The sequence below is a fragment of the Phalangium opilio genome, unplaced genomic scaffold (genome assembly GCF_054372755.1).
Source record: "Phalangium opilio isolate 3A_F unplaced genomic scaffold, DU_Popi_V2 ptg000009l_1, whole genome shotgun sequence".
Classification (NCBI taxonomy): Eukaryota; Metazoa; Arthropoda; class Arachnida; order Opiliones; family Phalangiidae; genus Phalangium; species Phalangium opilio.
This window is the reverse complement of record NW_028324146.1, coordinates 4,380,744-4,395,253: the sequence shown is the minus strand read 5'-3', so window position 1 is coordinate 4,395,253 and position 14,510 is coordinate 4,380,744. Positions and strand designations below refer to the sequence as shown.

The 14,510-nt window shown below is 34.5% G+C and overlaps 1 long non-coding RNA gene across 1 annotated transcript; it reads right to left on the bottom strand.

Moving 5' to 3' along the window:
- Window positions 1–12,626: 12,626 nt before the first annotated feature.
- Window positions 12,627–13,398, bottom strand: LOC149713443 (uncharacterized). Its single transcript, XR_016369045.1, has 2 exons — window positions 13,055–13,398; window positions 12,627–12,978 (listed from the first exon to the last, which is right to left on the bottom strand). It is a non-coding gene; the product is annotated as an uncharacterized LOC149713443 (long non-coding RNA).
- Between the last annotated feature and the right edge of the window lie 1,112 nt (window positions 13,399–14,510).

Here is a 14,510-nt window from a genome sequence, read left to right as displayed (position 1 = left end):
GTGAACCGTAAACTCGGTCCAGAGATTGGGATATACCTTTGCTCCGATTTGGAAACTACGAACACGGTCACACACATTTACGACCAGACACACAAACCATAAAAGACCTGTGTAATATCTCTCCGTCACGTAGTCGTCACTCGGAGAGATAAAATTTTTGAAAAATATTGAAAGGTGGTAAGTTTCCCACCAAAGAAGCATATACTAATAATTGAAGGTCGATCGAGAGCATAAATATTGTTAGATAACCTTCAATGGATATGCTGTTCTTAAAATAAATTATAACCTAAATTTTTCAAAGATAGTGTAGCTAGTGAAATTAGTTTTTGAGGTTATTATTTACAAACATCAAAAACAGCTATGTTTAAAATTATTTTAGGAATAAAGTTTCTTAAAACGATTTAACTGGAATTAAGGAAACTTAATGACGATTAAAATAATTAATATCAATTATATTTATTCAAGTTTTTAAGAAAAACCTCTTAATTACTTCTCGACTCGGAGAGGTTAATTTTGGTTTCCCAACTTGTTATCAAATATCGCTCTAAATTTCATTCAACATTTAGAGTGTCAAGTGAATTTTGTTAACGAGAAGGCAGGGCGATGCGCGATTGGTCAGAGGTCCTACTTTCATATTGTCCATGAGATTTCAAACTAATTTGAATCTTAAAATCATTCGAAAGAGGTATTTTCTGGATATTTCACTATACAGATTAAGAAGAATCGATAAAAGTCTCTTGATTTTCTATTCACCCTCCCTTTAAAGCAGCATATAATTCAACCCAAAATTTATTATTGTTCCACAAACAATTGTCTCATGTTAAATGGTAGAGCCAAAAGTATTGTTGTACACACAGAATAAAAGTGCTGTAAAAAACACTATGGTAATGGCAATACCGTATATACCATTAAGATGATAGTAATAATAAGTAACGAAGCGTGATAATAATTCTAAACAGTATATTCGAAACAGAGAGCATATAAGGTGTTAGAATGCACCATTTTTTTTTACAGTGTTAAAGAGAGATAGAATATTATATACTGGGTCAATTTATATTATATAGTGGTTTAAAAAGCATAAATATGTAAATTAACCTTTAACGGTTTATTTAATAGCAGTCGAAAATTAGGCGAGGCATTATGTTGTTGAAAATTAATAGGCTTACGTTACCATGTCTGCAGTGGCCTAATTTTCGATAATTCAATTTAATTTGTTTAATTATATCAAAGCTGAATATCATTTAAATAAACGGCAGTCTATCTAGAGAATCCAGAAAAAGTTTCAATGTTTGATATTGGTGATTTCACGCAAAATTTCTTTCGCAATTTATGAGCCTGTTGTAGAGAAAAAAAATGCTCTATTTATTCCCTTTAAAACTCTAAATTTAAATAAGACTTAATTAGATAGGCACCTATTTTTGATCGGTTCTTGCAATTTTTCACTACTTGCAGTACCACTTCAAAGATGAAAACCAACGCAGCCAAAGTGTTTCCAACAGCAAGGACTAGAAACACGGAGCAGAGAAAGAACAAGTCCATGGGTTCGTCCAATATCAAACTGTCAGACTCGAGCAGGTAATTTTGAGCTTTGAATTTAGCATTAAATAAATGTGTGGAAAGTAGACTAGTTTCAAATATTCTTTCGATACTGTGAACAAAAAGAAATTAAATAATAAAATTAATCGAGTGGTTTAGGACAAATTACTCTAAGAATAATACTATCTAAGCTAACCATCGCTGCTTTAATGTGTAACGTGTAATTTTAGGATTCTCCAAAATTTAAGCCTATTCACCTCAAAATATTGACTTCTAACAAATAAAATCTTAAATTATCGTTGCAGTATAGTTATGAGCTACTGAGGCTCACTATTGAGTCGTAAAAGTGAAATAATACAGATCCATAATTAAGTGATTTTGAATGGAATGCGCAAGCCAGTATCGAAAAAATAAGAGGTTAATTGAACTACTTTAACCTAAGATGATACCCTCTTGCTATCACGATTATATTACTGAACTTTTCGGAAACTCGGATAAACTAAATACCAAGTTAAAACATTGAGACTTTAACGAATGGTCTTGATAAGAGATTAAGTATGTTTTGAACAATGTTCCGTAATGTAAAGCGCTAAAAAGAGTTTATACATATAAAAAAACTGCGAACTTAAATGCCCTACTATGAAGTAAAGTTTCATCGAAAAGCGACGTTTTACGATTGGGATAGAGGTTGCTTCAGAAGACTTACGTGTAGTCGATATTTTCCAAGATTTCTCGAGGAATATTTTTGTTGAAAAACATATGGCCGAAAGTAGGCTCGTAGGTTTCCTTTCCCACATAAATCCGTCTTTGTTGATCATCCAGTAGTTTCTTTAGTTGAAACAAATGTCCTGGACCTGAGTCCCAAAACATTTGTGTTTGATAAATAATAACACCTTTGCCATACGCCAATCCTTTCATAACATTCGGATCATTAAGGAATTGAAATGTTCCCCCTTCTTTTTTCCATAAAGCTGAATACGCAGAATCGTTATTCTAAAATTTAAAATGCGAACCAATAATTACTTCTGCCGAGATAAACATGTCAGTAAACACCTGTCATGTAATCGACTCCTTTTTAGGCCATCGATCCCTAGTTATACCAAAGTCAATGACCTCACTGGATAAAAATTAAGCCCGAGTTGGACCATTAATGTTTTTAAGAATTCTAACTTTGCGCGTGCCTTAAAAGAAATTGTAGGGACTAAATTGCAAGGCTTAACGAAGAACCTTTGGATTATCCATAATTAAGAATAGTGTTTTCAATTTCAGTATTTTTGAAATATCGTGGGATTCTGGTTTCTTTAGAATCTCGTTACGCATCACCTCACAAATAAACATTTCATTATCTTTCGCTTTTGAAAAATGATTAGCCTGACTCTAATCGTTCCTTTTTAAAGTGTATGATTGAGATCACACTATTTTTCTAACTTTTAAATGGTTTTGAAACATTTTTTTAATCTCTGATGTGAATTAGAGAAAAAGAGTCCATACAAATTATCAGCTTCATACCTGGGTCTTGTCTTTGTTTTGTGAAAGACATAGCTATTCAACTAATAGAGTTAACTTACCCTCATTAGAAGGAAAATTTTAGATGTCGATTTCATCGAAACGAAAAGGTTAGAATTTGAAATCAAATCGTCAATGGTATCAATTTTGGATGCGTGACCGGTCAAAAGTGTGCCAGTCAAATTGCCCGACCACGCCCAGGTCAGTACCAACGTCCCAAAAATCCAAACTGAAGGCAGAAATCTCTTCACTCCACGTTTTTCCAAAGATGTTACCGCTAAATTACATTGAATATATATCAAGGGAGGGCTTCCAAATGAGGAAGAAATTGATATCTTGATCAAAATGTCTTGGCCAAATGTATCGAAAGAAATTGTGATCTAAGTTTGAAACTTTAGATAACTGACACTTAATGTTCAATCATTTAGTCAGATTTATTTGGTTCTGTGAATTTTTTTTACGCTAAACTGATATCGGGAGATTTGGCCTACTATCTTAGGGATATTGTCCCATCATCTCAGCACCCAGTTGGCTTTGTCTGGGTGGCGGAGTTTGTCACAAAAGCTAATTACACATATCCATGGTGACGTCTTTTTTTTCAATTCTGTACCTCAAATAATGATCGCCCGCTAAACTGTTCGTTAAGAAAAATGTCCAATAGTAAGGACAGAAATAAACCTAGTCAATTTAAGCAAGTTTGCACCTTTGATTGTGAATTTCATTAATTGATTTCATAAGAAAGAAACTATAATATCCGTGATTTACAAAAAATAAATCGAAACCTTGTTTGAAATTAAAGTTGCTTCGAATATACTCCCCATGCACTCAGAGAACCTCGCTTTGATTAGACAATACATTTAGCAGGTTTTCTAGTGTATTTTTACATTGTGGAAGTTTGCATTTGCCTCCTCCCACTTCATTTAAAAGTATATTTTAAAAGATTAGCCATTTACACCATGTTTTCGTTGAAACACCGAAATGATTTGTACATAAAACTTTTTACTTCCCTTTTTACTTAGACTCGTGCTTAAATTAAATCTGTCTTTGGCACGTACGATTCCCCAGAAAATCCGAAATGTAAATCCAGATGAATTTCGTAAAGATTCCCGAATTGGACTCCCTGAATTTCATACTTTTCCTGGCAGCCACAAGAGATACGAGCGAAACTATTATCAGTGACAAAAGATTGAAGATCCAAACTGTGTTCTCGAGTCCTTTGATGGAGAGAATCTTTTGTGAACGTTCGTTTCTAATGGGCTCGCTTGAAAATATTGAGTAGGAATCGAAGTAACTAATTGGAGCTAGATGAAGTGCCAACGCATCCCTCTCAAATGGGCAATATTGTAGTACAACGGTGTCTAGAATCTTAAGGAAAATATAATGGATTTAATTCAGAAAATAGGAGGCCATGTGTTTTTCAAAGCGGTTATTACGCACAAGAGGGGAATTTTTTTGGTAAAAATATGCAGCACGATGTTTTGTATCGGGTACTATTACTCTCATGTTCATGATTTTAATTCATTTTTTTAAAACTATTAAAGAATAATAGGCCTATTTGTAGGACTATTAACATTAAATTCCCACATTTGTAGTAACACGCCTTTTCTCTTAAAACACGCTCCAATCTTGTACTTACACCCTTTTCAATAGCTAAACCATGTTTCACATGACTTGATGTCCATTTAGTAACATTGATCTCCCTCAAACTTCCTTCGACCCATTTATTACTCATAAATGTAAGTCTGAAATATTATTTCCAAATTTTGTCAATTGATGTTTTTTGTTTCGGGAAAACCATCATAAATGCAAGCATACTTCACATTTTTGAGACTCAAAATCACATAGCGACTAAATGCATATGCCATCTCGTTGTACGGAGAATAAGGCGCCGTCAAGAAGTCCTTCTCCCATTTCTCCAGCCACTAAATTATGTATTTAATCACTTTAAATTCTCGGTCTTAATAAGATTTTTGATGACTCAATTTAGAGCATTGTTTTCAATGTATCTTTGCTCGTAAATATACTTAATTTGGTAAAAATGGTATATATTTGGCTTTGAAAACATTTTCAAAAATCAATACTATCTGTGACTATTACGCTCACAACTTTATAGTTTTGGAATTTTTCCTCATTTACGAAACTTTTATAAAATTGTTATTGAATAGAGAATTGCCGAAATTTCTTTGACTAGTTTTTCGAAAACTTTAAATAAAGTTTTAAAGACATTTAAAACAAACTTATTTGTTAACCCTTTAATAACTCTGGTGAGAATGCGTTTAATTTTTATAATTTGATGTAACATATTCGAAGCAGTCAAATTATTAAGGCGATATAGTTTACTGTTTCAAACAAGTACTTTTCGATATGAAACGATTGACGAATATGCACTTTATATTGAGTGATCTTTAAACTGAATCACGTCACGTGTGAATTTTATAAATCCTGCAAACGAGACTAGGGCGGTGAATAAAAGTTTAATAGTGATAGCTTAAATGTAAGAAATAATAAGATGAAATAAATTGGTAAATAAAGTTAAAATACAAGAATCTCAACAATATTGGGGAATAATAAAACGTAATAAATGCTAGGCCTAATTTTCAAGCAAAGTGGTTAATTTTTACCTCATCTGAAAATGCGAAAGTCAAGTTGTAGCGATTGCTGGAGTTAAATATTTCTTCCATTCGGTTTTTTAGGGATAATTGAATTTATTTCTCTGGAAGTTTTTTATGAAAGGACCAAAAGGCAACGAAAATTGGAAAATTTTCCTAGCGTCCACTCTCTGTGGGATAAAGTCAAGTATTGTGCCGCTTTAGAAGAAAAATCGACTCATAGGCTAATCTTCGCATATCATTTATTACTACAAGGCAGAACATTTCTAATATAAGTGTGGAAAAATATTTCGTTGTTTATATTTGATGTTATGTAAACGACAAACAACAAAATATGTATTAAACTCCTCTGCTTTGTCAAACAAGAGGCGGTTCAATACAGTCCTCAGCATTCCGGCCAATCTCCAACACACATATTTGACCCTGCCAAAAGCAGGATCCAATTACATTCTACGAGGAGGGTGGAGCTAAAACCGGTGACTTTACAGACATAAGCAAAAATCAAGGGACGCCACTGATATCGCCCTTGCCTTCATCTATCCTTTCGTAGCATATACGACTATTACGATAAAATGAAACGTGGTAGTAAACTACCTGTAGGGTGCATTCAAGGTAGGTCGACATGATATACATCTCGCAAGATACATATAACCGCATATTGGAAGTAGACAGAATTCACACTCTTTACATGGTAAAGACATATTTAGTTGTTATGAACTCGCAAGAAATAAATAATTGGGCTATGAGAACGTTTTTCGTTAATTTCTTCTGAAATATCAAATTGAAAAACTCATTATAATTATAATTATAAATATTTTTCTTAACTGGAAGGAGAAGGATTATATCCATGTTAAGGTTATCGGAGTCAAGCATGTTTAACCAAATTCATGCATGCAGATATCACTTTATCCGATCCTAAAATTTCTTTCGAAACAAATATAGCCTGGCTCAGAGAAAGGAAATATTTAAAATAACCATCGAGGAAAAGATAATGGACTTTTGGAAACTATTACCACACTTCATTACTTGGTTTGTTTTCGTTTTGACATCCTACTCTTATTTCCATATTTTAAATGAGTATTTTCAATACAGATATTGGAAAACTAATAATTAAAAGTGTTTACGACTAAATATAGAAAATACTCATTTAAAATATGAAGATACAAATAGGATGTCAAAACAAACCGAGTAATGAAGCGTGGTAATAGTTCTAAACAGTCCTTTCGAAACAGTTTGTGAAAATATTTATACAGCTTTTAATTGTTTCTTATAATGATACGAATAAATATTGAAAATATTCATTTAAAATATGGAAATACTTTGTAGGATGTCAAAACAAACCAAGTAATGATGAGTGCTATTAGTTTCCAAAAGTCCATTATCTTTTCCTTGATGGTTGTTTTTAATATTTCCTTTCTCTAAGCCAGGCTATATATGTTTCGATATACATTTCAGGATTGGATAAAGTGATATCTACACGCATGAATATGGTTAAACATGCTTGACTCCGATAACCAGAACATGGATATAATACCTATCGCTCCAGTTAAGAAAAATAATTATAATTATAATTATAAATATTTGATAATTCAGAAGAAAATAACGAAAAACGTTCTTATAGCCCAATTATTTATTTCTAGCAGTTCTTAACGACTAAGTATGTCTTTACCAAGTAAAGAGTTTGTGAAATCTGCCTACTTCCAGTATGCGGTTATATGTATCTTGTGAGATGTATATCATGTCGACCTACCTTGAATGCAATGCACCCAACAGATTATTATTATTGTTGTTGAGGAGGGTACGCGCCCTAGCACCGATGCCAAAGGCATATTGTGCATCCTCGTAATCAGGCCTTGAATAGGCCTGTAGCTGCAGCGTAGCGGAGAATTCGCTCCACCGTGAGAGAGGACACCCTCGAGGGTTCCAGGGTGTGTGAATCAAAATATTCTAATCTAAGCGAGGCGAAGTAGTCGCACTCGCAAAGTACGTGAGCGGATGTTTCTTCCTTCTCCTGACACGACCTACAGAGAGGGTCGTCGGCAAAACCCATCAGATGGAGGTGCCTATTAAGCCGACAATGCCCGGTCAAAAGACCGGTGGCCAGCCTAATATCCCATCTGCCGAGCGAAATTAGGTCCCTAGCACGAGACCTGCAGGGACCATCGACAAACAGCTTTGTCTGTCTCTGGCCCTCCATGCTGTGCCAGAGCTGGTTTTGTATGACAGTCAACCTGTCATGCAGACACCGTTTGACGTGCCTGTAGGGGATGGGGACGGCCGGCTCCGGCCCCAAGAGCTTGGCCTCCGCACCCCTTTTCGCAAATCTATCGGCTTGCTCATGGCCATAATATCCGCTATGCCCTGGCACCCAGTACAGCAGAACCCTGTTGCAGGATGCCAGTCGCGCTAGCAGGTCGAGGCAGCTACGCACCAGTTGAGAAGTAATCTGACACTGGTTCAGAGCGTTCAGGGCAGCCTGACTGTCAGAATAAATTCTCACAGTCCGTCCGGTATACCCTTTGTTAATACAGTAATCTGCGCAATAACAGATCGCGGCAATTTCAGCCTGGAACACACTAGCGAAGGTGCCCAGGCAAGCAGAAAAGCCGACCCTTGTGGTTTGACAGTAATAGCCGGCGCCAGCGCCGGAATCAGTCTTGGAGCCATCGGTGAACCAAATGGTTTCACCCCCAGTGCCAAGAGGCAGCAGGTTAGTCCACTCTGCCCGACTGGGGAAGTGGATGCTGAATGGCTTAGTGAAATCAAAACTGGTAACGGTTTTGTCAGAGCACATCGTAAGCGACGGCTAAAGTGCGGCGTACTCCCGAAAGAGCTTCGTATGGCTGTAATCCCATAGTCTTGGAACCCAACAGCCACTAATGTTGAGCATGTAGGCTCCCATGACAGCCTCCTCCTCAATGAAGAGATGAAGAGGAAGCATGTCAAGGAGCACCTCCAGGGAAGCAGTTGGGGTCGATCTCATGGCCCCCGTAACACCAATGCAGGCAAGCCTTTGAAGCTTGCGCAGGGCAGCCTGCACCGTCTTAAGCCGGACCCTTGTCCACCCAACAGATAGTAATGATCGTATATGCTACGAAAGGAGAAATATAACAATTTTATTTAAAGGCAAGGGTGATATCAGTGGCGTTCCTTGATGATTGCTTTTCTTCCGCTTATCCCTTTTTGGAAACGGTTTTAGCTCCACCCTCTTCGTACAATGTAATTGTTTCCTGCTTTTGGCAGGGTCAAATATATGTGTTGAGGATTGGCTGGAATGCTGAGGACTCCATTGAATCGCCTCTTGTTTGACAAAGCAGAGGAGTTTAGTACATCATATTTCGTTTCTCGTTTTCATTACATCAAATATAAACAAAGAAATAACTTTCCACACTTAAATTAGAAAGGTTCTGCCTTGTGGTAATAAATGACATGCAAAGAATAGCCTATAAGAAGATTTTAGTTCTAAAGCGGCAGAATGCTTGACTTTATCCCACAGAGAGTGAACGCTAGGAAAATTTTCCAATTTTCGTTGCCTTTTGGTCCTTCCATTAAAACCTTCTAGAGAAAAACAATTCAATTTTCCCTAAAAAACCGAATGGAAGAAATATTTAACTCCAGCAATCGCTACAACTTGACTTTTGCATTTTCAGATGAGGTAAAAATTAACCACTTTGCTTGAAAATTAGGCGTTGCATTTATTACGTTTAATTAACCTGTATATTTTCCCCAATATTGTTGAGATTCTTGTATTGTAACTTCAATTACCAATTTATTTCACATCAATATTTCTTCTATTTAAGCTATCACGATTAAACTTTTATTTACCGCACTAGTCTCGTTTGCAGGATTTATAAAATTCACACGTGATACAGTTTGAAGAACACTCAATATAAAGTGCGTATTGGTCAACCGTTTCAGATCGAAAAGCACTTGTTTTTAACAGTTAACTAAACCCCCTTTTTAATTTGACTGCTTCGAATATGTTACAAAAAATTAAAAAAATTAAACACATTCTCACCAGAGTTATTAAAGGGTTGGCAAATAAGATTCTTTTAAATATCTTTAAAATTTTATTAAAAGTTTTCAAATTATGAGTGCAATAGGCACAGATAATAGTGTTGATTTTTGAAAATGTTTTTAAAGCCAAATATATACCATTTTTACTAAATTAAGTATATTTACGAGCAAAGATTTATTGACAGGAATGACAGTTTTATAATAGATGGATAGTTTAAACGCGTTAACTAATGTCTGCACAATGCCCTAATACTTTTACTCTCCTACGGTTTCTGAACAATATCTATTAATATTAAGACGCTGAAGTAAAAGATATTAATAAAAACTGGCATTGTAGACAAAGACGGGAAAATGTAAAAGATAAGTGTAGAAAATGAATTGCCTGAAGTAACAGATATTAAAATTTTCACTTTTGAAGACATGATCATAAAACATAGATTATTTTAAAAAATTCTTATCTTAGATTTTTCACCAAAATTACTTTAGTCAAAATATTTTGTCATGAAACATGTGCTTCATTTTAAAGGTAGTACGCGTGTACATTTTATTTTATATCAAAAATTCACAATTGGTTTTGAGTATTCGGTCGTATAAGGAGAATAAAATAGAAAATGGTTGAAAAATAGTATCAAAATTATTGATCTATAGCTCCCAAAATATCACTATCAATCTAAAGATCTTTTGCACACTAATAACTACATCATAGTCTAACGGCCTTTGTAATTTTCTGCTTGGCAATATTTTCAATTTTAAATATAAAAATTGGAGTATTTGAACGGTAGTCAAAAGTAAAACCTAGTATCAAGCCAGTATCCCTTAAAAAAACTTGAAGATACCATTTTTTTCTGGAACTGCTATATAGAGCAAAATACTAGTGTAAATTTGGTGAAAAAAACTAAGATAAGAATTTTTTCAAATAATCGATGTTTTATGATCATGTCTTCAAAAGTGAAAGTTTTATTATCTGTTACTTCAGGCAATTCATTTTCTACACTTATCTTTTACATTTTCCCGTCGTTGTCTACAATGCCAGTTTTTAATAATTTCCTTAAGATTGTAGACACCGTATACTCCAATATTGGCCATTTGAGAGGGATGCCTTGGCAAATCATGTAGCTCCAATTTTCCCACCATAGAAGCATAAACTTATAATTGAAGGTCGATCGATAGCATAAATATTGCTATATAACCTTCAATGGATATGCTGTTCTTAAAATAAAATATAATCTAAATTTTTCAAAGATAGTATAGCTATGAAATTCGTTTTTGAGGTTATTACTTACAAACGTCATTAATAGCTATGTTTAAAATGATTTGAGGAATAAAGTTTCTTTTAACGTTTTAACCAGAATTAATGTAAATTAATGACAAATAAAATAATTAATATCAATTATTATATTCAATAAATTATTTAACAAAACCTCTTAATTGCGTCTCGACTCGGAGAGGTTTATTTTTGGTTTCCCAACTTGTTATCAAATATCGCTCTAAATTTCAAAGGCAGGGCGTTACGCGATTGGTCAGAGGAGCTAATTTCTAATCATTCATGAGATTTCAAACTAAACTGAGTTTTAAAATCATTCGGAAGAGGTATCTAAATGGTATAGCCTCTCTTTAGCAGAATTCAGTCTTAGAAAGGGTAAATTTTAACCTAAGAAAAGTGTTCTCTTCCGTACTAAATATTTTCATATTCAACGTACCTTGTTGCCATTAATAAGGATGGGCCAGGGCAGAGACAATTTTGACAAGGTCATCAAGAGAAAATGAGGATTTTATTTTTCGCAACAAGAAGTTGCCTTCGATTATTTTCATACCATGTTCAACACTTCTTGGGCGAGAAGCAGTCTCCAAGTTCACGAGTCCGTCCAACTGAGGTCGGGAAGAATTTTATCGTAAAATTTAATTCGAAACAAAAGTTTTAAATTTTTTGGAACTTAAGGTCCGTTACTCAATTGAATTTATCAAGTGGAAGAAACAGTTGAAAAGCGCGGCTGATTTGGACCTGTGTAGCGTCGGGAATATTCTTTCTACTTTCTTCTCATGCTGTTTTCGGGAGCGGTTGCCTTTGCCATAACCGAAATAATCTTTTACTAATTAACTTCTAAGATGGAAAATTGAATACGCCACGAAACGAAATGGAATTTCTCGAAGATAAACTTGTTTTCGAGTTCATGGGACCGATAGGCCCAGACATAATGAAATTTTAGCCCGAGAGCGAGCTAAACTATGCCATCATAGAACAGAATTTCACCGTCGACTAGACGAATCTCTGAACAACCACAAGCTGCTGCCTCCAAAAATTCCAAATGCTATTGAACTTCCAGAGGGTTTCAAATTCTTGCGTCCTGAATTTAACTTTTCAATGAATCTGATTATCTAAAATACCTACAACAGTATTACGCGAACAACAGTGGTTGTGAATCACATAAAAGCAACATTGATTAACTCTTCTTGACCCATTTTATTTGCTTTGCTGTTCTGACGATAAGTATAAATGAAACTTATCGATTACAAAGGGTAATCTACGGTATTGGACAACAAATGCTTGTAGGTTTCAAACCAATCTGTATTGTTTCCAAAGTTTCGGAAATTCGAACTAATTCTAATTTCCCAGTTAATTTGTTATTGCTATCAATGAATATTTGCGTGATATCATACGAACTATTTTATAGAAGCCATTTATGCTTTTGTATTGTAATCAAAGTCGCTAATGTGGCACTACTAGTATGACGAAGGCCCCGTTAAAAACTAATAGCATCATCGTAGAAGTTGCTTGATAGTATGTGGCGTACTTATACTAAACAGTATTGGCAAATTTATGATTAAAATTGACCGGGTTTACGACTAAATATTGAAAATACTCATTAAAAATATGAAGATACAAGTAGGATGTCAAAGCCAACCAAGTAACGAAGCGTGATAATAGTTCTAAACAGTCCATTCGAAACAGAGAGCACATATGGTGTAAGAATGCACCAAACATTTTTATACAGCGTAAGAGAGATAGAATATTACATAATGTGTCAATTTATATTTTATAGTGGTTTTAAAAGAAAATAAATATGTAAATTAACATTTAACGGTTAATTTAATTGCAGCTCAGAATTTAGGCGAGGCATTATGTTGTCGAAAACTAATAGGCTTATGTTACCATAAATAGAGGAGCCTAATTTTCGATAATTCAACGCAATTTTTTTAATTCTATCAAAGCGGAATATCATTAAGCGAGAGTCTATCTTGAGAATCCAGAAAAAGTTTCAAAGTTTGATATTGGTGATTTCACGCAAAATTTCTTCCGCAGTTTATGAGCCTGTAGTAGAGATAAAAATGCTATCTTTATTCCCTTTAAAACTCTAAATTTAAATAAGATTTAATTAGCTAGGCACCTATTTTTGATCGGTTCTTGCAATTTTTCACTACTTGCAGTACCACTTCAAAGATGAAAACCAACGCAGCCAAAGTGTTTCCAACAGCAAGGACTAGAAACACGGAACAGAGAAAGAACAAGTCCATGGGTTCGTCCAATATCAAACTGTCAGACTCGAGCAGGTAATTTTGAGCTTTGAATTTAGCATCAAATAAATGTGTGGAAAGTAGACTAGTTTCAAATATTCTTTCGATACTGTGAGCAAAAAAAAAATTAAATAATAAAATTAATCGAGTGGTTTAGGACAAATTACTCTAAGAATAATACTACCTAAGCTAACCATCGCTGCTTTAATGTGTAACGTGTAATTTAAGGATTCTCAAAAAATTAAGCGTATTCACCTCAAAATATTAACTTCTAACAAGTAAAATCTTAAATTATCGTTGCACTATAGTTCTGGGCTACTGAGGCTCACTATTGAGTCGTAAAAGTGATATAAAAAAGATCCATAATTAAGTTATTTTGATTGGAATGCGCAAGCCAATATCGAAAAAATAAGAGGTTAATTGAACTACTTTAACCTAAGATGATACCCTCTTGCTATCACGATTATATTACTGAACTTTTCGGAAACTCGGATAAACTAAATACCAAGTTAAAACATTGAGACTTTAACGAATGGTCTTGATAAGAGATTAAGTATGTTTTGAACAATGTTCCGTAATGTAAAGCGCTAAAAAGAGTTTATACATATTAAAAAACTGCGAACTTAAATGCCCTACTATGAAGTAAAGTTTCATCGAAAAGCGACGTTTTACGAAAAGGAGAGATTTCTTCAGAAGACTTACGTGTAGTCGATATTTTCCAATATTTCTCGAGGAATATTTTGGTTGAAAAACATATGGCCGAAAGTAGGCTCGTAGGTTTTCTTTCCCACATAAATCCGTCTTTGTTGATCATCCAGTAGTTTCTTTAGTTGAAACAAATGTCCTTGACCTGAGTCCCAAAACATTTGGGTTTGATCAATAATAACACCTTTGCCATACGCCAATCCTTTCATAACATTCGGATCATTAAGGAATTGAAATGTTCCCCCTTCTTTTTTCCATAAAGCTGAATACGCAGAATCGTTATTCTAAAATTTAAAATGCGAACCAATAATTACTTCTGCCGAGATAAACATGTCAGTAAACACCTGTCATGTAATCGACTCCTTTTTAGGCCATCGATTCCAAGTTATACCAAAGTCAATGACCTCACTGGATAAAAATTAAGCCCTAGTTGGACCATTATTGTTTTTAAGAATTCTAACTTTGCGCGTGCCTTAAAAGAAATTGTAGGAACTAAAATGCAAGGCTTAACGAAGAACCTTTGGATTATCCACGGTTAAGAATAATGTTTTCAATTTCAGTATTTTTGAAATATCGTGGGATTCTGGTTTCTTTATAATCTCGTTACGCATCACCTCACAAATA